The sequence below is a fragment of the Bactrocera dorsalis genome, chromosome 3 (genome assembly GCF_023373825.1).
Source record: "Bactrocera dorsalis isolate Fly_Bdor chromosome 3, ASM2337382v1, whole genome shotgun sequence".
Lineage (NCBI taxonomy): Eukaryota > Metazoa > Arthropoda > Insecta > Diptera > Tephritidae > Bactrocera > Bactrocera dorsalis.
The window spans coordinates 22,292,280-22,318,513 of record NC_064305.1 but is presented as its reverse complement, the minus strand read 5'-3'; the positions used below and the strand labels follow the sequence as shown (position 1 = coordinate 22,318,513).

At 36.4% G+C, this 26,234-nt stretch overlaps 1 long non-coding RNA gene across 1 annotated transcript; it reads left to right on the top strand.

Moving 5' to 3' along the window:
* Positions 1 to 4,254: 4,254 nt before the first annotated feature.
* Positions 4,255 to 5,301, top strand: LOC125777778 (uncharacterized). The gene is made up of 3 exons (XR_007422389.1): positions 4,255 to 4,505; positions 4,592 to 5,006; positions 5,066 to 5,301. It is a non-coding gene; the product is annotated as an uncharacterized LOC125777778 (long non-coding RNA).
* The last annotated feature ends 20,933 nt before the right edge of the window (positions 5,302 to 26,234 follow it).

Below are 26,234 nucleotides of genomic sequence, written 5' to 3'. Positions count from 1 at the left end.
CAGAGGAAGAGGAAGACCTCAACTCCGTTGGAAGGACCAAGTGGAGAAGGAGCTGGCTTCGCTTGGAATATCCAATTGGCGCCACGTAGCAAGGAGAAGAAACGACTGGCGCGCTGTTGTTGACTCGGCTATAATCGCGTAAGCGGTGTCTACGCCAGTAAAGAAGAAGAATAACCACAAATGGACATTGTTTGACCTTGCGATATATTTATCGTCATTGCAAAAGCTAAACGAACTGGAAATTGTAGTTCCTGAAGCGTGTCGTAGAATCCGATGGTATCATTCATTTGGAAAACTTGCACTTTCATTTTCATTAAGAACAGTAGATATTGGTAGGTAGGATATAGCAGTGATATCATTTACATTATGCGATTTACAGTCTCGAAAATAAACTTCATACACAATTGCATACGATTTAAATTCTGATAGAACATACAATTTATTTGTATACTCCAAACATCGAAACATTTAATTAAATGATTCAATCTACCTTGATGGGGTTTTTCCCGTTTTGTATATCTTCGATTTTCAACCAACTTCTTACCATAGTTTCCGAAATAGCAAGGGTTGATTAAAACATTTTGAATATGAACGTCGGGAATTTTCCACATAAATCTGCTTTTTAGCATGAACTTCATTACTGCCAGTTACATATACATATAAACCATACATTCGATTTTTTATAATTTCTTCTCTTTTGTTAATTTTTTTACAACCTTGCAAATTTTCATTTTTATTTTTAACGTCTTAAATTATGGAACACATCTTATTATTTCACATCACTTTTCTTTTTTTTATACCCGTGTTATAACTTTCAGTATAAAAACCAATTAAATTATATCACCAAGGCACATTGAACATAACCAATTATTTAATTTGCTGCCCAAATTTGCACACAAAAGTATTAATCACTTTAAAAATTGTTTAAAAATGCATACGGGTTAAAATTTACAATCATTTAATATTATTTAATGTGTTCCCAATTATTTAATGCAATTAAATTCTTATAAAAGCGGCAATAAAAATAAACATAAACAATAAATCATAGATAACTCCGTTATAAAAAAAAAACAAATACTCTGTTATTTTTACCTGAGTGATGATACGTTATTTTACGTTTTTTAGAAGGACACTTGGGGTCTCGAACTGGCGCCAAATTTCTAAAAGAAGAAACGATTCGCGTGTTGTATCGACGCCATTAAAGAAGAAGAACTTATCGTTGAATATTTATGATAGCTATGGAATAACTTCTTCTTCTTTACTGGCGTATACACCGCTTACGCGATTATAACCGAGTTAACAACAGCGCGCCAGTCGTTTCTTCTTTTCGCAAGCTGCCGCCAATTGGATATTCCAAGCGAAGCCAGGTCCTTCTCCACTTGGTCTTTCCAACGGAGTGAAGGGCTTCCTCTTCCTCTGCTTCCCCCGGCGGGTACTGCGTCGAATACTTCCAGAGCTGGAGTGTTTCCGTCCATTCGGACAACATGGCCTAGCCAGCATAGCCGCTGAATTCGCTGAAGTACATACATATGTCCTTTTTCTCTCAAAAACTCGCAAAGTCGACTTATCAGTTGCTGACATCGTCCAGGCCTCTGCACCATACAGCAGGACGAGAATTATGAGCGACTTATAGAGTTTGATTTTTGTTCGTAGAGAGAGGACTTTGCTTCTTAACTGATGAATTGCTTCCCTTTTGCTGACGACCGTGGCAAACGAAGTAAGGGCTACGAATTGAGGGCATGCACCTGGAATGTCCGGTCCCTTAATTGGGAAGGTGCCGCTGTCCAAAATAAAGACTGACATGAAATAACTAGCTAATTTAAATATCAAGTTTTTAAGTATTGAACAGGTTTAATAAATAAAAGTTTATCAATCCGGCAGTTTTTGCCCTATTATTATTATTTTACATTTGTATGTATGTATGTACTATGTATATTTTATATATTTCTTTCTGTTAATAAGCGTAAATGTTGACCCAAATGTTTAGGTGTAATGTATAACGCAACAATACTATTAATATTATTAATATAATTCTCAAGTTAATTGAGAGATATGAAACTCTCTTATTGGCTCTCATTATTCTCTCAAACACGTTCCCTGATTGTGCGGTAGCGATGGAGATCAGGGAATTTCGAACAGCTGATATCAAAAAGGGTGGGATCCCAGAAATCCGCTGTATCTGACAAAATCCGCAGGAAATAAAATTTTATTGAAGGATGTGTATACATACTTTGGTAAAATCAATTTTTATGTGAATAAATAAATTGATTTTAACATTTATGTATGTATATATGACGCAATTTTAAAGTGTTTAATTTAGTATTTTGCATAATTTAGCGAAAAAATAGGTTACATTAAAAGTTTAAAATTACGAATATTTGTAAATTGTATGCGTTTTGTTTAAATTTTGTTTAAACAAAATGCAAAAATCCTTTTACCAAAATATCCAAGGGCACGAGTGCACCCATTGCAGCATCTAGTGATATATGTATGTATAAACAGCTGATTTGGTCAATTTATTGAGAATGACTATTGCGAATTGGTGCACTTTGCATTCATTTTTAACAAAAAGCTGTAACAAATCTTTATAATTTAAATAGAATAGATTATAAAATCTATTTAAAACTTACCTTTCTCTATACCATAAATTATCTTGAAAATTGTAAAAATAAAGTGAGTTTTAAGTCTCGTCCGATATAATGCACTTTTATAACAAAGACTCTCAAAATCTAATTTGCTCTGGACCGCAACTTTCAGATGATCATATTATGCCTAATAATTTTCAAAAAATGAGTGTGAAACTTGCTAGTCAAGTTTCCAGTAGCACAACCGCTTCCGAAATGTTATCCATTTAGGAAGGGGCCCGTCACCCCGGGCCCAACGTCTTGGGGCGGCAAAACGATCTTCGCTGTTTTTTATTAATCAAAAAAATACTTCAACAATTTTTTTTACAATGTTAATCATTGTCTGAATCAGTAACGACTTTCATGCTTAAGGTAGTACGAGCGTGGATTCGTTTTTTGAATGATTTTTCCCATTTTCAAGAAACATTTGTAACGAGCCTCGTGTACAGACAAAAAATTCCGTAGTTTCATTAACCGAACATATTTTGAGAAACCGACATATACATATGTCACAGTTGAAGCATAGGGCAAACTGTGCGGGCGATACATTGCGACGTAGGAGTGAAAAAAAACATTATCTTTATTTTTACTCTGTCGTCGCGACGTGTCACTCTCAGAGTTATCCTATGTTTTGAATGTAACAAATACTTTTATTTCTCCAAATTTTCAAAACTAGTATTTAAAAACTCCAAATTGGGCAAAAATTCCTGCAAATTGTGTCAAAAGTGTACAAGATATAGGGCGAAAATGGGTTTTTTTATGGCTTTTCATAAGATGTCTTGTAAATTTACTATCAATTTCCTCAAACATCGTATTGTCAGAATTTTGGAACTTCAGAATTTGCGTGGTTTCTAGTTTCTAAATTTTATATATGTACATACATACTTAATATCGAAGATATTTTGTAAAAATGCACTTTTGTTCGAACCACCTCATGAAACTTGTAGGTAGGTAGATAAAAGGGGGGCGGCCGAACATCCTTGGCCCCGGGCGGCCGAAGTTGTAGCTACGCCACTGGTTCCGGTCATTCGCAGCGAACGAAAGAACACACCTTTTGCTCACAACCCTTATACTATGTTCACATATAAGCAGATTAGCTAGGTTAAGCTTAGTACGCAGCTCTCAAGAAACGTAAAAACTTCGTATAAAAAAACACCTAAGAAACGGTCCGGAAACGTTCTTGCGATAAAGTTAGTTGTGCTAGTACGCAGCTCTCAAGAAATCTAGTACTAATTTTTAATACTTTTTTTCAATAAAATGTGAATATGGCAAACCTGGTTTTGCGAAGAAACATCAAATCAACAATTGTTTCTTGAGGGAAATTCGAAGTAATCGTCAAATTCATCCTAAATTAGTTGAAATCATTATTATAAAGTATATTCCATTTTGAAATGTTGTATAAAAAACCAACCAATCATCAACAACATTCCTTAAATCTCAATGAAAATATTTGTGTTACCATACACATACATACATACATGCATACGCACAAAGTTTGTTTACTTTGTTTATTCTCTCTTGCTCTTCTAATGTGGATCATTCACAATGCGTAACCAGCTGTCAACATTACTTGAGAAATAATGTATTTTTGTTCTTGAGCAATACTTGAGCTGCGTACCAACCTTTAACTAGGTTATCTTGTAACCTACCCATAAAATGCGAGGTTAGCCATATAATTTGTATGAAAAGATAACCTCGGTCTGCTCTATAACCTACGCGGTTATTTTATAACCTACTAAAATATGCATTGTTGCATTGGAAAGCAGTCGAAATATACTCGAAATTGCGACACTTCAGTATCTATTGTGAATATTTTTGCTTAAATTTGACAGCAACTGACAAAAAATTCGCAGGAATTTAAAAGATGGAGCAATTAAATCGGTAAGCATAAATTTTAATTTATATATTTTTATTTTATATGCGTACAAATATACTTATATAAAATAATTTTATTCAATTGTAATTAGGAAAAGGAAAAACCGTGTTAAATGGACAATAGATGCAGAGAAATTGCTGCTATTGCACTGGGCAGATAGCATAGACGAATTACGAAGCGCGAAAAAAAATTTTCATATCTTTGCGCGTTTGGAAAAGGAATTTTCAAAAAGGCAGATGAACTACAGTGCAGCTGAAATAAAGGAAAAAGTCCATAATTTTACCAATCGATACAAGTAAGTACATTTAAAATTATAAAAGTATATTTTGCTGCATACTCACAGCATTATAATACATACATATGTATTTTATTTTATAGATTAGAAAAGAATGCGGTGGGTATGACTAGTGGTTCGCCTTCCTCTTGGATCCACTACAAGGAGGTGGAAGAAATACTCAGTGGTAATAAGGCAGTAAATTTCAAAGAACTCATGCAAGAGAGTATAGGTAATATAAAAATGAAATTTTTGTTTGCTCTTTTATTTATTATTTTATTTTAATTCAAGATGTGGAACCAGATGACAACAATGGTTGCTCTGCTATCTACCCTTCGACGAGCAGCCAATCCCAATCCATTTCAAGCGATGAGCTTTCAGGACTTTCGACGACTCCGGAGTCTGCAAAAAGAAGGAAATTAACCCATGAGCGTTTAATAGAGAATTTGGAAAAAACTTCAGATATGTTTGAGAAAGAAATGGAGTCCATGAGAGGGGTGCAAGAAAGAATAGTGGAACTAACCGAAAAAGCAGTTCTTTCGGAAGAGAAAAGGAATAATATTTTAAAAGAAATGAGTGAAAATACGAAAAGTTTTTATAAAGACCTGATTAATTTGTTAAATGAAAAATAAAAATAATAAAAATAACAAACTTACAAAATGAATTCGCAATCGCTCTTCAAATTGTTTCAGGTTCTGCTTCAAAATCTGCTGCAGCATCTGTGTGCTCGGGCTGTTCCAGGCGTACACTACTTTCGTAAGTGGTTTGTTCTTCTATCCATTTGTGGTTGATGACATCATTATGACAATTTAAAAAGTTATGCAATGTACAGGCTGCTTTTATTATAAGAGGAACATTTTTGATGTGGTTGTCGACTCCTTTCCCTATTCTCCTAAAACGAGCCTTTAGGTGTCCAAATGCATTTTCCACCACTCTTCGGCATTTGGACAATTGGTAATTAAACATTTTTTCATGCTCTGGAGGATGTACTTGGAATGGATAGGGCTTCATTAGATTGTTGGCAAATCGGAAAGCCGAATCACCCATAACGCCTACAGGAACATTCACGCCATTAATTGTTTTGCTTTTTGCAGTGAAGATTGGGTCCTTCAATGCAGTATTTAGTTTGCTACATTGAAAAATTTTTGAGTCATTGCATCGACCTGGGCAGCCAACATTAATGTAGAGGAAGCGATATCTGGATAAAAAAGAAATTAATGAAAATATCAAGTGAAAATTCATTATACCTCTAACCTATAATCCACAAGGGCAAATAAAACTGTAGAGTACCACTCCTTATAATTGTAATAGTCAGTGCAATCCTTCCCAGGTGGCCGAACTTTAATGTGGCAACCGTCTATGGCACCAAGACATTGCGGAAAGCCAAGCTTCTCAAACCCATGAACACACTCATCCACTTTTTCACTGTTCGTTAATTGTTCTGTCAAATAAATGGGACGCAATGATTGCCACACTTCTTGGCAAAAAGCAAGAAATATTTCGCTGACGATTGCCTTCGAAACACCGAATAGTCGTGCAACAGTTTCATACTCCGCCGAAGATTTTAATGTGTAGACGGCAACAGCTACCCTTTTCTGCAATGGGATGCACTTCCTATAGCATGAATCCTGTTTAGTAATACCTTTGACATATTCACACAATATTTCAAAGGTTGCCCTGCTCATGCGAAAGGTTTCCTTAAAAACGCGGTCGTTCATTGATGGAACATCCTTTTCCCAGAAGTTCTCATGTCGCTTCTAAAGTATATGTATTTAAATGTGTTTATAATTTATTGTGCTTTTTTTACTTACGTATGCCCAAATACTTCTTGGGTTTATTTCCTTACAAAGAGGTATTGTTGTCAACATTAATATTTTATAATAAATTGACATTACTCGAGCTCTTCGTATCCGTAATTCCTGCTCACTTTGTTGGATTGCAATTTTATATTCTCGGCTACAGGAATTTAATGCAGCTAGATATTTATTGCTTTCTTCTTGGTTTGTAGCAAACAAAAGTAAACATTTTTTCAATTTTGAATCCATCACTCATTTATTAACTTATTTTTTACAAGAAGAAAATATGTAAACAAAAAAAAACACATATGGATACAGCTGTCAATTTCTCTCATTTAACTGGGTTATCTTTGCTATATGTGAACGCAACAAGGTTAGCTTCGAGATTAATTTTTGTTAACCATAACCTGCTTATATGTGAACGTGCTATTACCCTACTTAGGAGATGAGATTTCAGTTGAATACCTTTTTACGCAGAAAAGGCAAATTGACTAAGCCGCCTTAAGGATTTTTGTATTACTTGAAAGAAATATAAAGGTTTTTTGTTATGGATCTTGAATTCACTTGTCACAGGATAGGCATAGAACAGTTATTATTATTATTCGATAATATGAATGACGTCAGCCCACATATGTATGTATGTATATACATATTGTTGCGAATTTACTTCTTACTAGTTTACTTTGCTAGGTTCGTATCTCTGGATTGACGAATAAAACCAAACACTGTTTAATTCAATTCAACAACTCTTTATTTTACAACTCGTCTACACTATAACAGTTTACTCTTAGCACTGATTGATTACGTTGGCGCTGCCACGGCTTATATAGCCACGCACTTCTCGCTGATGCCGACGTGTCCTTCTAGAATATTGCGTTTGGAAATTACCAGAACATAATGCTATACGGCGCCAAATGCAGCTATTGATTAGACAAGCAGACAGCCGCGGCGTCAGATGTCTACAACAAGACAAATGCTATTCCATATACCTACAGCTATTGTTCATAATAAGGGATGCATATAGCAATACAAATACAACTTAATACTACTTTTGTAACACTGCCCTCCACTAAAGCCTAATCGTCCCGATTAGGCACAAATCCTCTTGAACCAAATGGGGCGAGCCTCTCCAAAGGTACTACTTTCATTTTACATCGTGCTTTTCCATTTCTTTGTATGCGGTATACCACGTCATTAAGTCGTTTCATCACCAAATAGGGTCCTTCCCAGGCTGTCTGCAGTTTCGGGGACAAGCCTTTCTTTCGAAGTGGATTGTACAACAGAACCAGATCACCTTCTTCAAAACCTTTTGAATTTGCCGCTTGATCGAACCGGTCCTTCATCTTATTGCTCATCAGATGCGTATGCTGTCTTACCATTAGATTCAATTCATTCATTTCTTCCTTTAAGGCAGAAAAATAATCTCCATCATTTCTTACAGCTGTAGGATTCGTTCCAAACTTAAGATCAGCAGGGAGTCGCAGATCAGATCCGAAAATAATCTTTGCTGGCGTGTAACCAGTTGTCTCGTGCTTTGCTGAACGACACGCCAGCAGGAATATCTGGATGCACTTGTCCCAATTCCGTTGATCTTTATCAACGATTTTCCGCAGATGTTCTTCGAGCGTTCGGTTGAATCTCTCTACCATCCCATCTGAATGTGGGTGTAACGCTGTTGTCCGTGTCTTGTGGATGCCCAATAATGTACAGACTTCTTGGAAAATGGAAGATTTGAAATTCCTGCCTTGATCTGAGTGTAATTTGACGGGCACTCCGAACCTTGTTATCCAATTTTCTACAAACGCTTCGACTACTTTCCTCGCTTCTTGGTTTGGTAAGGCATATACTTCTGGCCATTTACTGAAATAGTCCATGACAACCAGTAGATATTTGTTTCCGGCCGTACTTGTTGGGAACGGACCTGCAACATCCATTGCGACTCGTTCAAATGGTGATCCCACGTTGTACTGTTGTAGCCTACCGCAACTTTTGGCTTTAGGACCTCTACGCAATTACTTATCCATTTTGCTATGGAATCTCGACAACCGATCCAGTAGAACCGTTGTTTAATCTTCTCTATAGTTTTTGTAATTCCAAGGTGCCCTCCACTAGGTCCATTGTGATATTCTTTCAATACTTTCGGGATTATGGACTTCGGTACTATGATCAGCAGACGAGACTGTTTGCCATCTTCGCTTTCCCAGGTACGATGAAGGTATCCATTAACGAGATTTATGCTGTTCCATTGGGCCCAATATGCTTTTGCAGTTGGACTCTCGCTACTTATTTGTTCCTTTGGTGGTCGTACCCCATTTTCTTTGGCCATTACCAGCTTTGCAAGATCAGGGTCCTCTAGCTGATTGATTCTGATGCGGTGAGGAGTCCAATCATCTTCAGGTTCTATATTCAGTAATCGCACGTCGATTATACCTTCTTTTCCTTCTGATTTGGAGCAATGTTTACATTCCAGTGGACAAGGGCGACGTGATAATGCATCCGCATTTTTGTGGTGAATCTCCTTTCGATGTTCCGTTTCGAAGTCGTAATTCTGTAATCTTTCGATCCATCGTGCAATTTGGCCTTCCGGATTCTTAAACTGTAATAACCATTTTAATGCTGCATGATCAGTCCTCAGCAAGAATCGTTGTCCATACAAATACTTGTGGAAATGTTTTACACATTCCACCACAGCTAGTAGTTCTTTTCGCGTCACACAGTAGTTTTTCTCTGGTTTCCCGAGCACTCTGCTGTAATACCCAATTACTCTTTGTTGTCCGTCGATGAGCTGAGACAGGACACCTCCAATTCCATAAGCGCTCGCATCTGTATCCAGGATGAATTTCTTTCCAGGTATTGGATAAGCTAACATCGGCGCCGTACAAAGTAGTTCTTTAAGCTGCTCAAACGCTTTTTCTTGTTCCAACTGCCATACAAACGGGCGATTCTTCTTTGTTAGATCATGTAAACTTCTAGCCACGTTCGCAAATCCAGGTACAAAACGGCGATAATATGTGCATAAGCCAAGGAAGCTGCGGAGTTCATGTATGTTGGTAGGTCGAGGCCAATCTTTGACTGCTTTTACTTTTCCTTCGTCGGTGTGAATCCCCTTAGTTGACACTTTATGTCCGAGATATGTGACCTGCTTCTTCCATAATGAACACTTTTTGGGATTCCAGCGTAATCCGGCTGATGCTATTCGCTGAAAGACTTCCTCTAGATTTTTCAGATGATCATCAAAACTTTTTCCCATGATGATAATGTCATCAAGTTACACCAAACATGTCCTTCAGTTGAGTCCTTTTAACACATGTTCCATCAGTCGCTCGAACGTTGCAGGCGCATTACATAACCCAAATGGCATCACAGAGAATTCCCATAACCCGTCGCCCATACTGAAAGCGGTCTTTTCACGGTCACGTTCATCAATCTCGACTTGCCAATATCCACTTTGTAGATCTAATGTAGAAAACCATTTCGCTCCACACAAGGTGTCTAATGTATCGTCGATTCTCGGTAGAGGATAACTGTCTTTCTTTGTGACATCATTCAACTTCCTATAATCTACGCAGAAACGGGTGCTACCATCTTTCTTTTTAACTAAGACGATAGGTGAGCTCCATGGACTTATTGAAGGTTCGATTACACCGTTTTTGTGCATGTCTTCAATAATTTTGTTAGCATCCTCACGTTTTGCTAGTGGAACCCTACGCGGAGCTTGTCGGATTGGTTTAGCGTCTCCGGTATTTATGCGATGTTTGACAATGCCGGTTCTTCCTGTGTTGTTTCCTTCGTTTGCAAATATGTATGCGTATTTTTCTAATAGTTTTTCTGCTTTTAATTTTTCATTTCCATTCACCTCGTTCAGCAAATTGTTTAGGAGTGTAGGACTTATCTGCTGTGGCTCAATAGTAGGTTTCTGTTGTGACCGTTCGCATCGTGCTATTGCACTTATATTCTGGCACTGTCCAATTACTGCTCCTTTCTTCAGCCTTATAGGCGTGTTGAATTCATTCACTACTCTGACCGGAATGGTGGCGTCTTCTCTAGTTTTCACAAGCGTTCTTCCTACCAATATGGGTGTATCTATTTTTGTTGGTTCCACAATCCACAATTCTTCAGTCCCACCTCCTCCATTCACTTTAGCCCATACAATCGCCTCAGATTTTGGTGGAATACTCTGATTATCATGAACAATCACCCTCTTACTTTCAACGTTGGTCAGTTATCCGGTGTTTATAGGCAGCTCCATGTTCTGGCAAAACAGCATTTGCTTGTTTAAATCCAAAGTAACCCCGTGATCAATCATGAAATCTACTCCCATTATAATTTCGTCCGTGATTTCTGCTACGATGAAGGTGTGATTAACTTTCAGGGTACCAATCATCACTTCGCAAAACACTTTTCCCACGACAGCTGCTTCCTCCCCGGTGGCCTTTCGAAGCTTGCAACCGACTAATGGTTCAACCGTTCCTCTTACCACATCCGGTCGGATAATTGAATGTGTGGCACCAGTATCCAAAGTAAGCGTTGAACGTCGTCCATTTACGATGCCGTTGATAGTAATATTGTTGTCATGGCGACCTATTTGTGATATCGAGATGGCGGGGCAAATAGTTGTGGGAACCAGCTCACGCCCCTTTGAACTGTTCCGTTTTAGTTTAACGACTTGTGAGATGTGGATGCTCCGTCCTCGTTATCTGTTGGTTGTTTCCGTTTTGATGGGTTTACTTTTATATTGCAATTTCGGGCAAAGTGACCCGCTTTTCCACAGTTGAAACATCTTCCTGTTGTATTTACTCGCGGTGCAGCAATTGTCTTCAGAGTCTTCAATATTTCTTCCATCAGCGCCGGTTGTTCCATTTCAACTCTTTGTACTTTGTGTGCTGGTTTACTTAGTAGGGAAGCTGTTTCCTGTGTGAGGGCGTGCGAAACCGTTTCAGCAAACGTTCTTTTTGGCAATGCATATGTGGCGCGTTTGGTGTCCACATCACGAATTCCATTTATGAAACATTGAATTTTTACCCTCTCAATGTAATCCACAGGTGCATCTGCATTTGCCAAATGAGCCAGTCGTTCTATTTCAGTTGCGAACTCTTGCAATGTTCATTTTCTGACCCCTATTTTGCAGTTCGATCTGGTATATTTGTTTCCGGTGCTCACTACCATATCGTCTTTCTATCGCACTCATCAATGCCTCATAGTTGTCCCGTTCACAGTCTGGAATAGTCTGAAGGATTTCTGCCGCAGGTCCTTTCAATGATACAAACAAGGACGCCACTTTGTCCGCTGCATTCCAGTTATTGGCCATTGCTGTCTTTTCAAACTGAAGTTTGAAAATTTGAAATGGAATACTTCCATCGAATGTGGGTGCCATCAATCTTGGATTATTTGTTGATGGTGCAGGGCCATGCAGTTGCAGTTCTCGCATACGATTACTCAATTGAAGAACTTCTGATTTTAAATTTTCTTCTTCATTTTTTAACGTGCTTAATTCCTCTTCAAATTTTGAAAATTTCTCTTGCACTTGTTTTTGAACTTGTGCAGTATTTTCTGTTGTACCAAACGCTTTTCTAACTGCGTATTATTTTCAGTCATTTGTTGTGTAAGGCAAAATTTTAACTGCGATGTATTTTCAGCTATTTGCTGTGCCAGACGATTTTCTGTTATTTGTGATGTATTTTCAGCTATTTGCTGTGCCAGACGATTTTCTGTTTGCACTGCATTTTCTGCCATTTGCTTAATAGCCACTAACAGCATGTTCATGTCTACACTTGATGATGTTCGTTGTTCTTCTACTTTCTCTTCTACCTTTGTAGAAGTTTTTGGGCCATCAAATTCGAATTCGTCCACATTAATTCCATCCGCTTCCATTGCTTCACGTAATCGTGCCTGCAGATCCGCCTTTTGTCAGCTTATCGGCAAATTACGCTCCTCCAGTTTCTTTTTTAATTGCTGAATTCTCAATTCCCCGAATTTAACCATCTTAAATTTGGATTATTTGACCATCCCACTTCTGACACCAATTGTTGCGAATTTACTTCTTACTAGTTTACTTTGCTAGGTTCGTATCTCTGGATTGACGAATAAAACCAAACACTGTTTAATTCAATTCAACAACTCTTTATTTTACTCGTCTACACTATAACAGTTTACTCTTAGCACCGACTGATTACGTTGGCGCTGCCACGGCTTATATAGCCACGCACTTCTCGCTGATGCCGACGTGTCCTTCTAGAATATTGCGTTTGGAAATTACCAGAACATAATGCTATACGGCGCCAAATGCAGCTATTGATTAGACAAGCAGACAGCCGCGGCGTCAGATGTCTACAACAAGACAAATGCTATTCCATATACCTACAGCTATTGTTCATAATAAGGGATGCATATAGCAATACAAATACAACTTAATACTACTTTTGTAGCAATATGTATATTTTAAAGCAGTGTCGGCCAATGCAATAGTATGTAGCTTTCACTTGTGTGCGTAAAGCGTTGCTGCAAACTGTGTTGGCAGAAAAGTACACTGAATAAATAATGAGTGTTTGAATTATATATCAAACTATAACTATATATCAAATAATGTCTACATAATGAATAACGTGTAAGATGTGCAATCACTTTATTACAAATGAGGCAATGGGCTTCTCCCTCCATATTTTCAACAAAAAAAAAATTTGTCTCCCATTCAATTTTAAACATTTTTTTATAAACTACGCAAGGGGGTATTTTCTGGCAGTGTAAAAAATTAAACTTGCGCATACGCGCTAGCTCACAGAATTCTGAAACGCAACTGAAATAATTAGCTTCGCTATACGCTGCTGCCGAACCAAGCTGTTCGTAGATATACGAGCAGTTTACTGGCTCTTTCGTTTTTTCTGAAGCTGGCAGAAGAGTATACGTGTGAGTATACGTGTTTGACGTCGCAGCAACTAGCCTATGCCCCGGGCATAGGAAAAATGCATTTTGGCCGACACTGATTTAATGTATATTCATACATATGTATGTATTATATGTATTTTAATAATGGATTGAATAGTGTAGCAGCTCTGTTTCGTAATTTTTATGATTTCTCGAAGAGATTTGCCATCTTTATTTAAATTTATGCCTAAATTTCTTATTTCATTTGTTAATTCACTTGATTTCCGTCCCATTTTTTAAACTTTTCACTTTTTGCACACAAAATAAAGTACAATTACGTTTTATATTTGATAAAACTTTAAGCACTCGGAGAAGTACTTCTAATGTATAATATATTAACACAAAATTAAGTGAATCTTCCATTTAAAACCGAAAACATATTTCGTCAAAGTGAATTTTAAATGCAGCTCTCTCAATATTCACGCCTTCATGAAATGTGAGGATATCACTGTTTGCAACCATGAGCATTACGCTCGAGCAGCTAGGGATTTCCAAGGATTTCTTATAAGCAATTGAAAAAAATATATAAAGCTTAAAAGGAAAGTTTTCCTATTGACAAAGAAGTGTCAGTGTTTTGGAGAAAAAACTCCTGCGATGAAAAGGAGAACGCAATGGGAAGAGACAAAGAGATGTCCAACTCATCTCTTATTCGAAGTGATAGAACAATTGCTAAACGTCAAAACCTCCTGAACTCGATCAGCTGTTCCAATTCAGGAGATTTTGACGTTTAGCAATAGGCAAAAAGGGACGACCAGATTAGTTCGAAGAATAGCCATTATAAAATAATACGAAACTCTCGCATTGGTTCTCACTTTTCTTTCAAACGCGTTCTCTGATTATCTGACAGCGATGGAGATCAGGCAATTTCGATCAGCTGATTTCAGAAAAAGCGGGATGCTATAAATAAACCGCTATAATTAACTGACAAAATCAGTGTGAAACGAAATTTCATTGAAGTGTGTGTATATTTGGAAAAGTGAATTTTTATGAGTTATGTGCATTAAAGATTTTAATATTATATTTATACACTTGCCCGCATAACTCTGCGTACAGCGCTAAAAAATTCGAAAAACTAACTTTAAACGCGAATTTTTTAGGAAATCTGACACGTATCTAATCAAGCTTGATTTCAATTCATTATTTGTTTGATTTCAGTAAGTAAATAACAATATAAATTTTATTTTATTCAGATAATTATAGTTTAAATTCATTTTATTTGAAAACAATATGAAAAAAGCAACTGCAAAAGTTTGCGTACAGAAAGGTATTATTAAAGAAATTAATGTCCTACGGCTCTCTAATATCTAGTGGGATATCCTTTTCTCTTTAGTACTTCAATAAGACGCCTGGGCATTGAATCCACAAGTTTCGCTGTATCTTCTGGCGCAATTGATGCGGCGTTCGCAACTGGTTTTTTACATTGTACAAAAGCCAGAGCTTGACATTTTGCGCAGTATGTTTGGGGTCGTTTTCTTGTTGGAACCGAAAATCTTGTTCCATCCCCAGTTGCCGAACACTTTGCAGAAGATTATCTTTCAAAATTTGTATATATAATCTCTGGTCCATTATAGAGTCAATAAATGTTAGATTTCCAACACCGTTGGCTGCCATACAGCCCCAAGCCAAAACACCGCTTCCACCATGTTTTACACTTGGTACCATATTCTCTTTTTTGTACGCTTTTCCCGTCTTTCTCCATACCAGTTTCTTACCTTTTATCCCAAAGATGAAACACTTGCTCTCATCCGTAAAAATAATTCTATTTCAAAATTCTGGGGGTTTTGAAACGTATTCATTTGCAAAATCCATGCGCTTCTGCCTATTTATCTCCGAAAGAAAAAAGCTAAACTAACCGTAGTCGCAAATTGCTATTCTTGTGCTGCTGTACGCAGAGTTTTGCGTGCATGAATTTTCATAATGTCGACGAATAATTTCCGTTAAAATGGAGATGTATGTATTATGGTTCTAAAAAGGTATTTTTATGCAATATACATACATATGTATACATATATTTTTTATATAAAACATATTCAAAAGATTCTGAATACGTATCATATTTCGTGAGAAATTCGCGTTTAAAGTTAAGTTTTCGAATTTTTTAGCGCAGTACGCAGAGTTATGCGGGCAAGTGTATATGCATTTTCAAAGTGATTAATTTAGTATTGTTGTGAAAATGCCAAAAGTAAGGAGTGTGTGGTCGGATGCAAGCGCGGACAGCATATTTTCAACTTTCCTTGTAAGGAAAAGGATATAGACAGGTTAGTCCAAAAGTTAAAAACCACGAATATTTGTAAATAGTATTTTTTTTTAATTTTAACATTATGCATGATATTTTATAGAGTTAATATAGTAGTTTTTAAAAGTTTTTAATTTACTAATTTAACAGCCCTATTCTCATTCCCTCACGTCACAAGTCACCAACCTCACTACAGTGATGTTTCTCACTATAGTGAGGGTTACCTTATTCTGGCGAAAATTCAAAAGCTCAAATGCTCACATCTGTGTTTGTTTTGTTTTAAATCAATACTTTACATTTTTTAAAAAATTGAGAGTTGAGTGGAGGAACTATTATTTGTATATGCGGCAATTGTTAGGAGGAGGAATCGGGGGGTAGGAGGAAAATGTTGAAGGGTTTGCGAGACAAAAGCGATCCTTTTACTATGCAGGACACAACATTTATTAATACATTTCGATTCCCAAAATCGCTATGTAAATTACTTATAAGTGAATTGGTGCCGCATGATGTGCAGAAGTCAAATATACCTTTTGATCTGCGTTTCCTGGCGTGTTTGTATTTTTACAGGCACGGCTCTTACCAAAAATGCGTTGGTAATAGTTATATGCTCTCTATGAGCCAGCCCTGCTCTGCACTTTATTTCGAAATTAATTGTGGATGTTAAGGGCAGTGAAATTTATGTTTCAGATACAAAGAAGCGGTAAGATAAATAAATAAAAATAAATAAAAAAAATATAAATATAAATAAATAAATTTTTTCTTAAAGATTTTACACGAAATTTGGGATCAAGGGCACAATCGGCGCAATCGATTGTACCAATATTGGGATTGTTTCACCCTTAAGCACAGACGCCACTACTCCTCTTTCAGTTTTCATGAACCGGAAAGGATTTTACAGCCTTAATGTAGAAGCAGTACGTAATGTTCTATATTATACAAACTATTTACCAATCTTTTTATTAATACATAAGTATGTACAGTTTGTCAAGTAATTCTTTGCAAAATGGAAAACGTCATTGAAATAAATGTTCAAGTTTATTTTTCGTACGAAAAAATGGATTTTTTTAGTTTTTTTTTTAGTTATAATAAGAGTGATTATTAGCTGCAATTATAATTAAAAAAAAACTTTTTTCAGCATGGAACATAACAAGAAAACAACAAAAACAAAGAGTATGCAAATATTAGGCTGTCAATTAATTCTTTGCAAAATGCAAACAGAAGCTAAAGTGAGACACAAAACAAAGCAACGGTAAATCAAATTCCAGGAAAATCAACACGTGCGTCTAGAATATGTTCTTATGTCTCGTTTTATTATGGTTTTGGTTTTAACAAGTGCACAAGTGTTCGCAATACGGTATTAAAACAATGCCTGGTAAACGAGTTGGTGAAAATGTAATACAGTTGGTTTATTACAACTATTATAAGGGTAAATCGGCAAAAGAATTAGCAGATATGTTTAATATTAAATTAAGGACAGTATATAACATCATAAATCGGGCAGAAAAAGAAAATCGGCTGCATTTGAACAATTCTGGAGGGAGACCAACAAAACTTACCAGACGTCATCATTCAAAAATTTTGAAAACGATTAGCGATAATCCGCAAACTACACTAAGGCAATTGGCATTGGAACTAAAAAATGACTGCAATAAGAAAAGTTCTCAACATGCACAAGTACTCATCACACGTAGTTAGAAAGAAACCTATGCTTTCTGTGATCAACGTCGATAGACGGCTAAACTTTTCTATTGCCAATGTTAACAAGTCGGCGGAGTACTGGAACGACGTTATTTTTTGTGACGAAACTAAAATAATGTTGTACTATCATGACGGACCCCGCAAAGTGTGGAGAAAGCCCAAAACAGCCCTTAATCAAAAAAATATCGTACCAACAGTAAAGTTTGGCAAACTTTCCGTAATGGTTTGGGGATGTATTTCATCCAAAGGCGTTGGAGAGCTTCGTATATTTAATGATGTAATGACCAAAGAATTTTATTTGGACATTTTAAAAAATGAATTAACAAAAAGCGTCTTGGATTTTGGGTTCGTTAGCCCTCAGAATCCAAATAAACTGCAATATAAACTCTATCAGGACAACTACCCCAAGCACAAATCGCTACTTTGCAGGACCTGGCTGCTGTATAACTGCAGCAAAGTGATCGACACTCCTGCTCAGAGTCCTTACCTAAACCCTATCGAAAATGTGTGGTCTTTACTAAAGAAGAAGGTGGCTAAACGGGGACCAACAAATAAAAACGCCTTAATAAAAGCAATTAAAGAGGAATGGAAGAAAATACCGGAGTATTACGACATAAATGGTCTTATACATTCCATGCCTCGTCGCCTGAATGCAGTCTTAGATGCCAAGGGACGCCACACCAAATATTAGAACCATAAATGTTATAGTTTATAAGTTTTCGTTACAAGTTTAACCAATGTTTACATTTTGCAAAGAATTAATTGACAGCCTAATATTTGCACACTTTTTGTTTTTGTTGTTTTCTTGTTCTGTTTTATGCTGAAATAAGTTTTTATACCCTGAACAGGGTATATTAACTTTGTCACGATGTTTGTAACACCCAGAAGGAAGGGCCGGAGACCCTATAAAGTATATATATAAATGATCAGTATGTTGAGCTGAGTCGATTTAGTCATGTCCGTCTGTCTGTCCGTCCGTCTGTCTGTATATATACGAACTAGTCCCTCAGTTTTTAAGATATCCTTTTGAAATTTTGCAAACGTCATTTTCTCTTCAAGAAGCTGCTCATTTGTCGGAACGGCCGATATCGAACCACTATAACATATAGCTGCCATATAAACTGAACGATCGGAATCAAGTTCTTATATGGAAAACTTTCACATTTGACAATGTATCTTCACCAAATTTGGTGAAGATTATTTTCTAGGGCAAAAATGTAATCTCCGAGAAAATTGTTCAGATCGGTTAACTATAGCATATAGCTACCATACAAACTGAGCGATCGGAATAAAGTTCTTGTATGGAAAACTTTCACATTTGACGAGATATATTCACGAAATTTGGTATAGATTCTTTTTTAAAGCAACAATGTAATCTCCGAAGAAATTATTCCGATCGGATTACTATAGCATATAGCTGCCATACAAACTGAACGATCGGAATCAAGTTCTTATATGGAAAACTTTCACAATTGACGAGATATATTCACGAAATTTGGTATAGATTATTTTTTAAGGCAACAATGTAATCTCCGAAGAAATTGTTCCGATCGGATTACTATAGCATATAGCTGCCATACAAACTGAACGATCGGAATTAAGTTCTTGTATGGAAAACTTTCACATTTGACGAGATATATTCACGAAATTTGGTATAGATTATTTTTTAAGGCAACAATGTTATCTGCGAAGAAATTGTTCCGATCGGATTACTATAGCGTATAGCTGTAATACAATCTGAACGATCGGAATAAAGTTCTTGTATGGAAAACTTTCACATTTGACGAGATATATTCACGAAATTTGGTATAGATTATTTTTTAAGCCAACAATGTAATCTCCGAAGAAATTGTTCAGATCGGATTGCTATAGCATATAGCTTTCATACAAACTGAACACATAGTTACTAACAGAAATGCACCTGTGAAGGGTATTTAGCTTCGGTGCAACCGAAGTTAACGTTTTTTCTTGTTTTTTAATTATAATTGTAGCTAATAATCACTCTTATTATAATTAAAAAGAAAAAAAACTGAAATAAATCCATTTTTTTTAAGAAAAATAAACTAGAAAATGTATTTCAATGACGTTTTCCATTTTGCAAAGAATTACTTGACAAACTGTATATATTTGCATTTTTGGCAGGTTTGTGATCATGGACTTCTGTTCACCGCTGTCAACGCGAGATTTCCCGGGTCTTGCCATGATTCTGGTATTTGGACCACATCCCCAACACGTATGCACCTCACAAATACCTATAACACGCAAAGTGATTTGTGGTTGTTAGGTGACCAAAGATATCCATTGGAGCCATGGCTGTTAACGCCAGTCGCTGAACCTTCAAATGCAAGGGAAGTGCGTTACAATAAGTTGCACGCCAAAGCACGTAATACCATTTAGAGAGCCTTTGGTGTTTTGAAGTCACGATTCCGGTGCCTCTCAAAACAGCGCATTCTTCATTACAGCCCTGAAAAACATACATATGTATCAGTGGCGTTATGTACTATAAATATATATATATATATAAACTAGAGGACCCGCCCAAGTGTTACATAGGTAGTACTACTAATACCATCTATATGATTTCTATTAGTTAGATTATAAATATTATTTAAGGAATAATCGCATTTTTGGTGAAGCAACTTGTGTTAGTTTAAAAAAAATTAATCATAAAGAATTTCGTGCGTTAACCCTGCTTAGATAACGTACGTCTGCGAGACGTACACTTGTTTTATTTTTCGTTCTCTCTCTCACAACCGTTAAAAGGGAACATTCTCGCTCTCAGTTTTCTCAGTCGTTAACTGCAGAACAAATATCCAAAATAAAAGTATATTAATTAAATAAAAGATCTACGTAAAAAAATATCTGCAAAAGTGTTTCCATTGACATCCTTATGGACGAAAACTTGAATACGTCTCTCAGACGTACGTTATCTTTTCAGTACTTAAAAATAACGTTATCTAAGCAGGGTTAAGAAAGAATTGGTTTTTGGGGAAAAAATACCTTTGAATTTGGGCTGTGCATCAGTGAAATCAATCGAGTCCAATCGACTGTCAGCCTAGTGGACTGCATATGTATTAAGAAACGGTTCTCAAGCGTGGAAAGACAAAAAATTCGGCTGGCAAGGTTATGGCATCAGTTTTTTGGGATACCCATGGTATATTATTCATCGAATGATAAATGAGCCAGTTTTAATTCATTGCATTGTGTATGTATTGCAGTTATATTCCACCATTCCTAATATTTTGCAATTTTATAATTTTTCAGGAAGGATCAGTTCGAAATTGTACGCATATATGTATGTATTCGTCGTTCCCGTTGAAATATTGCATTGCTCTGAGCAATGCTTCGAAAAGATTTCTGTATATCTCAAATTTTAATAGGCCTTTTTATCAACACTTCAGTTATGCCACTTTTTTTTATGCCAGACCTTTTGCAATTGTAAATTGCCTGTCAAGATACCCCCTCCAATAGTTAGCAGGTATGAAAAAAATATTATAGCTACCCATAGATGTATTGAATGACCCAATTTATTACTTAAGAACGAACAACTCTGTCTACAATATGAAAACTTGATCTACAGATGTCGCCTTTTACTTTGGCATCGTTTTGTTTAATGCACGTTTACGCCAATTTAAGGTTTGAATATTGAATACTGCGATGGTAGCGCCATCTATCGGTCAAACATTTAAAATTAGCAATTAATTACAAATGAAAAATTAATTTAAAAAAACATTTTCCAGTGGACCAAATTGTAAATCTAAACCATTCTCGAATCTCCTTGAACATACACACAAAATTTCATCAAAATCGGTCCATCCGTTTAGGAGCAGTTCAAATGCAAACACACGGTCAGAAGATTTATATATATAAAGATATATATACATATATATATACATATATGTAAGGTACTTACTGTCTTTGTACATTTTACTTCCTCTAAGAATGAATGAAAAGACATCTACATATGTTTAAATAATTCATTCTTATTCAATTTTTTTACATTTTTATTTCATTTTCTTTATTTTTTTACATTTTTATTTCATTTTATTTTTTATTCTTTTACGTTTTTATTATTACTTATCTAATTTTTCAGACAATTTAGCCATAACCTCTGACAGCGAGGTTAGTGCTTTTGTCATTTGGGTCAGCACCCCTGTCATGTGCACATTTTGCTCTACAATTTTCCTTTGTAGAGCAATGGCCTCCTCCTCTCGCTTTTCCCGATCCTCCATTTTCTTTAGCACTGTCCCAAGCTTCTTCGCTGCAGTCAATTTTTCAGGAGGGATGTAAGAAGGAGATGGCATAGGAGAAGATAAGATGGGAGGAGATAAGGAAGAAGATGGAGGTGATGGTGAGGAAGAAAAATGAGGTAAGGCGAGGAAGAAAAATTTATAGTCAGAGCAGGAAAAGCTGGAGCAGGTGATGTGACTGTTGGTGTTGGCGCTGGAGCAGGCGATGTAAGTAAAAAACGGACCAATTATTGCCTGATGTAATACTAAAATATATAGTCCGACAAATATTAAATTAAAATATTACCTCCATCCATCCGTCCACCGCTGCTGCTCCAAAAGTTGAAATTGCTTGCTCCTCGAATTCGCTCATTCCATTTATCGGATGGCCTCCACCAGTCGCTTGTGCATGTGCCTTCAGTTTGCGCGCTCGCGACTGATTGTTCCAATGCATCAATGATTATGGAAACATATTTTAATAATATGAAACATACACAAGCATTTATGAACTTACCTCCCTCCATTTGGCTGCCGGCCGAGTTGGACCTCTTAAGGCATTTAAATTATCTGCTAACTCCGACCAAAGTATTTGCAGCCCTTGGGGATTGGTCGGAGCATGGTATAGAGGAGTAGGGAAAGTCCCATTCACGGTAGAAAAAGAGCTATTCACAGTCCTTACTTTAGTAGTAAAAATGAGTTTAATATCGGTATTCTGCGTGAGACGATTGTCTCATGTCTCTAATAGTGACTATAGTAATTTAGTGATTCTGTTAGTCAGGAGTCTCATTTTGGTATTCTACTACTATATATACTACTTTACAGTATACTACTATACTGTAACTGCCAGAATACCAAAATGAGACTCCTGACTAACAGAATCACTAAATTACTATAGTCACTATTAGAGACATGAGACAATCGTCTCACGCAGAATACCGACATAAATTAGCTTACGCAACACTATTTCGCCATGCTCAATAGCAACACTGGCATTATATTTGAAAATATTCAAACTGACGGACGGTCATTTTAAAAGTAAGTTATTTAAGTTTTTAATGTAATTATTACTTTATTATTATTTTCACAGATCAATCCTATCCCGTACCCGTTCAGATCGATCGACAGGTTAGTATGCTATAAGTTAAATTATAGCCAATTACTAATTGAAACTTTTTTACAGAAGGAAAATGCCTCGCAAATGTGTATTAGGGTGTGAAGGCTCGTTATCGCTGCACAAATTTCCTGGGGAGCGAGAAATGCCCATGTAAGTAGAATATTTAATTTCATTTTTTTATTTATATATGTAATCACCAAATGGTATTGCATCGACGGAATTAAAAAAATAATTGTGCAAATTTTTACATTATTTCGAGCTGCGTTTTGGACGTTACCATACATACGTTGGACATACATATATGTATGTACGTACCAAAATAACTTTTTATTTGTATATCGTCACCTGAAATGCAAAATAACGTAACAACATTTTCGGAAATTTAAAGTGGCATAAATGCAACACGCAATAAAATAGAACATGAGTGAAAAAAATTTAATATCGGTTAAAACTGGTTTATATCTGAGTGCAGAACCTGAAAATGTTGAACATATCGCTCATTTGCTGCAAGACCGGCATAAGTCAAAAAAATCGATTGTCCAGAAAACGCGTTTAAAGTTTTCAACTGACTACAACCTTACACGGTGACTCAAACCTTACACCTCTTCTCAAGCGGAGCATATAAGAGGTATTCATATGGATTTTTCACTCAACATGAAGTATGATATAACGAACAATTCTGCGGCATTAACTCAAAAATCACGTTTTTTGATTTATTATGGTCTTGCAGCAAATGAGCGATATGTAATATGATTTTTAAGAGTTGATAACTTTTTTAAAAAAAAAACGCATAAAATTTGCAAAATCTCATCGGTTCTTTATTTGAAACGTTAGATTGGTCATGACATTTACTTTTTGAAGATAATTTCATTTTAAATGTTGACCGCGGGCTGCGTCTAGGTGGTCCATTCGGGTTCCAATTTGGGCAACTTTTTCGAGCATTTCGGCCGGGAATAGCCCGAATTTCTTCGGAAATGTTGTCCTTCCAAAGCTGGAATAGTTGCTGGCTTATTTCTGTAGACTTTAGACTTGACGTAGCCCCACAAAAAATAGTCTAAAGGCGTTAAATCGCATGATCTTGGTGGCCAACTTACGGGGGGTCCATTTCTTGAGATGAATTGTTGTCCGAAGTTTTCCCTCAAAATGGCCATAGAATCGCGAGCTGTGTGGCATGTAGGCGCCATCTTGTTGAAACCACATGTCAAACCAAGTTCAGTTCTTCCATTTTTGGCAACAAAAAGTTGTTAGCATCGAACGATAGCGATCGCCATTCACCGTAACGTTGCGTCCAACAGCATCTTGAAAAAATACGGTCCAATGATTCCACCAGCGTACAAACCACACCAAAACAGTGCATTTTTCGGATGCATGGGCAGTTCTTGAACGGCTTCTGGTTGCTCTTCACCCCAAATGCGGCAATTTTGCTTATTTACGTAGCCATTCAACCAGAAATGAGCCTCATCGCTGAACAAAATTTGTCGATAAACACATTTCGAAACGAACACTGATTTTGGTAATAAAATTCAATGATTTGCAAGCGTTGCTCGTTAGTAAGTCTATTCATGATGAAATGTCAAAGCATACTGAGCATCTTTCTCTTTGACACCATGTCTGAAATCCCACGTGATCTGTCAAATACTAATGCATGAAAATCCTAACCTCAAAAAAATCACCCGTTACTATTATAATTTGAAGTAGTGAAGCGTAATCAATAAAACACTCAATTTCGAATTTTTTGATGATACGTTATTTTGCATTTCAGGTGACGATGTACATACATATGTATAAGACTAGTGAAATTATAATATGTAACTTGGCGTGGTGGATCGAAATCAATGTAACAGTCAATTTCAAATTTTTTGATCATTCGTTATTTTGCATATTGGGTGCATATATAATAAATAATTCAATACAGTGAAAAATTCATTAACGAATAAATGTGAACACGTTTTTTTTTGGGATTGTGAATGCCTATCACATTTATAATATTATTATATTGATTTACTAGCTGACCCCGCAGCCGTTGTCCTGCGTTAAATTTATCATTTCATTTCTTTTTTTTTCAATGTAACGCAGCTTTATAAACAACATTTTTCGGTTTCTGTTCCGGTGTACAGAAAAGATGGTTTACCAACTCGTGAGCACGCTACGGCTGTGTAAAAAAAAACATAGCATTTCCAAATTTATGCCTCACAATATGCGACTATCTTTAGGTCCTGTTGACTGTCATCTCAAATTCAATTTTCACTGGAAACGGAATACGTTTGAACTGAAATGGCAAATCGTTAGAACTCAAAGGAATTCGTAGGATCAAGCATTCTGTCCCCTTGTATTCGATAGGAGCGTCACAATCAGTCGGGTTCCATTACACAGTTTCGGCGCATGAAGATTGGGAAACATAATAACGACGGATCCTACTTTGAGACGCAAATGATGCGGTGGCATACCAAGCCTCTCCAAAAAATTTAGAAATTCCACTGGATAATTCATGGCGTCGTCTTCATTGTCAAGACGATCGATCGATTTATATGAGCGCAAGTCTCCCGGAATTTAACTTTGAATCTTCCAGTTGAAGTCAACAGCACCGGTATTTTTGGCAGCTAACATTGCGCATGCACTTAAGGAATCGTAGTAACGATGATTTGGCCAATGTGCGAACATTTTTGATGAGTTAATCTTTCGTGAATTGATAAAGGGAAGATAGAATTGATATCAAACCACCGAAAGTATCAACCGAAATTGAACCATTTCCAATTTTTAGCGAAGACGATGTAAAATGTCTTTGACAATGTCGATGTTTATATCGAAAAGTATGTGAACTTAATTTTCATTCGTGCGAATATGGTACGCTCCATGTGTTGTCAACTTCGATACTCACGCCTCTAAATTGAATGCTAAATGTTCTGCCATTGTCGTCTGGTGAGCGACGCCGATAGAGTGGAATCAATCATTTCTAGTTTGTGTTTCCGAAAGAAAAGTACGTGGATGCTGTTTCGTGCATTTATTGTCAGACATACAAACTGAAGTGGGATTGTGGTGTCCGCAAGGTTCATGAACCTTATTGGTTTTCATCACTTCGTATAATACTGGATCTTTCTTTGCATCAGGAATTGCCGCATTATAAATGACTAGCTCTTTACCCGCAGCTTCGCCCGCAGTGGAGCCATTAAATAAGTATGAGAGATAAAGGGTAAGGGTATAATAATAGAAATGAGTCAAAATGATAACTAAATTTTATTGCTTGGCTAAGATCAACAATTTTTAAAAATTACTACAGACAATGAAGTTTCAACACTTTAAAATATGCGTATTGAAATGCAACAAAAAATGTTAAAATATATTTCACCGTAACAAAAATAAATAATTCTGAATTCTAACAATTTAAAAAAATAAAATACAGAGTGTTAATCTAGTATATTTCTGTAGACCATGTTATAAGTTTTCCCGTCGGGTGCGAATATGTGCA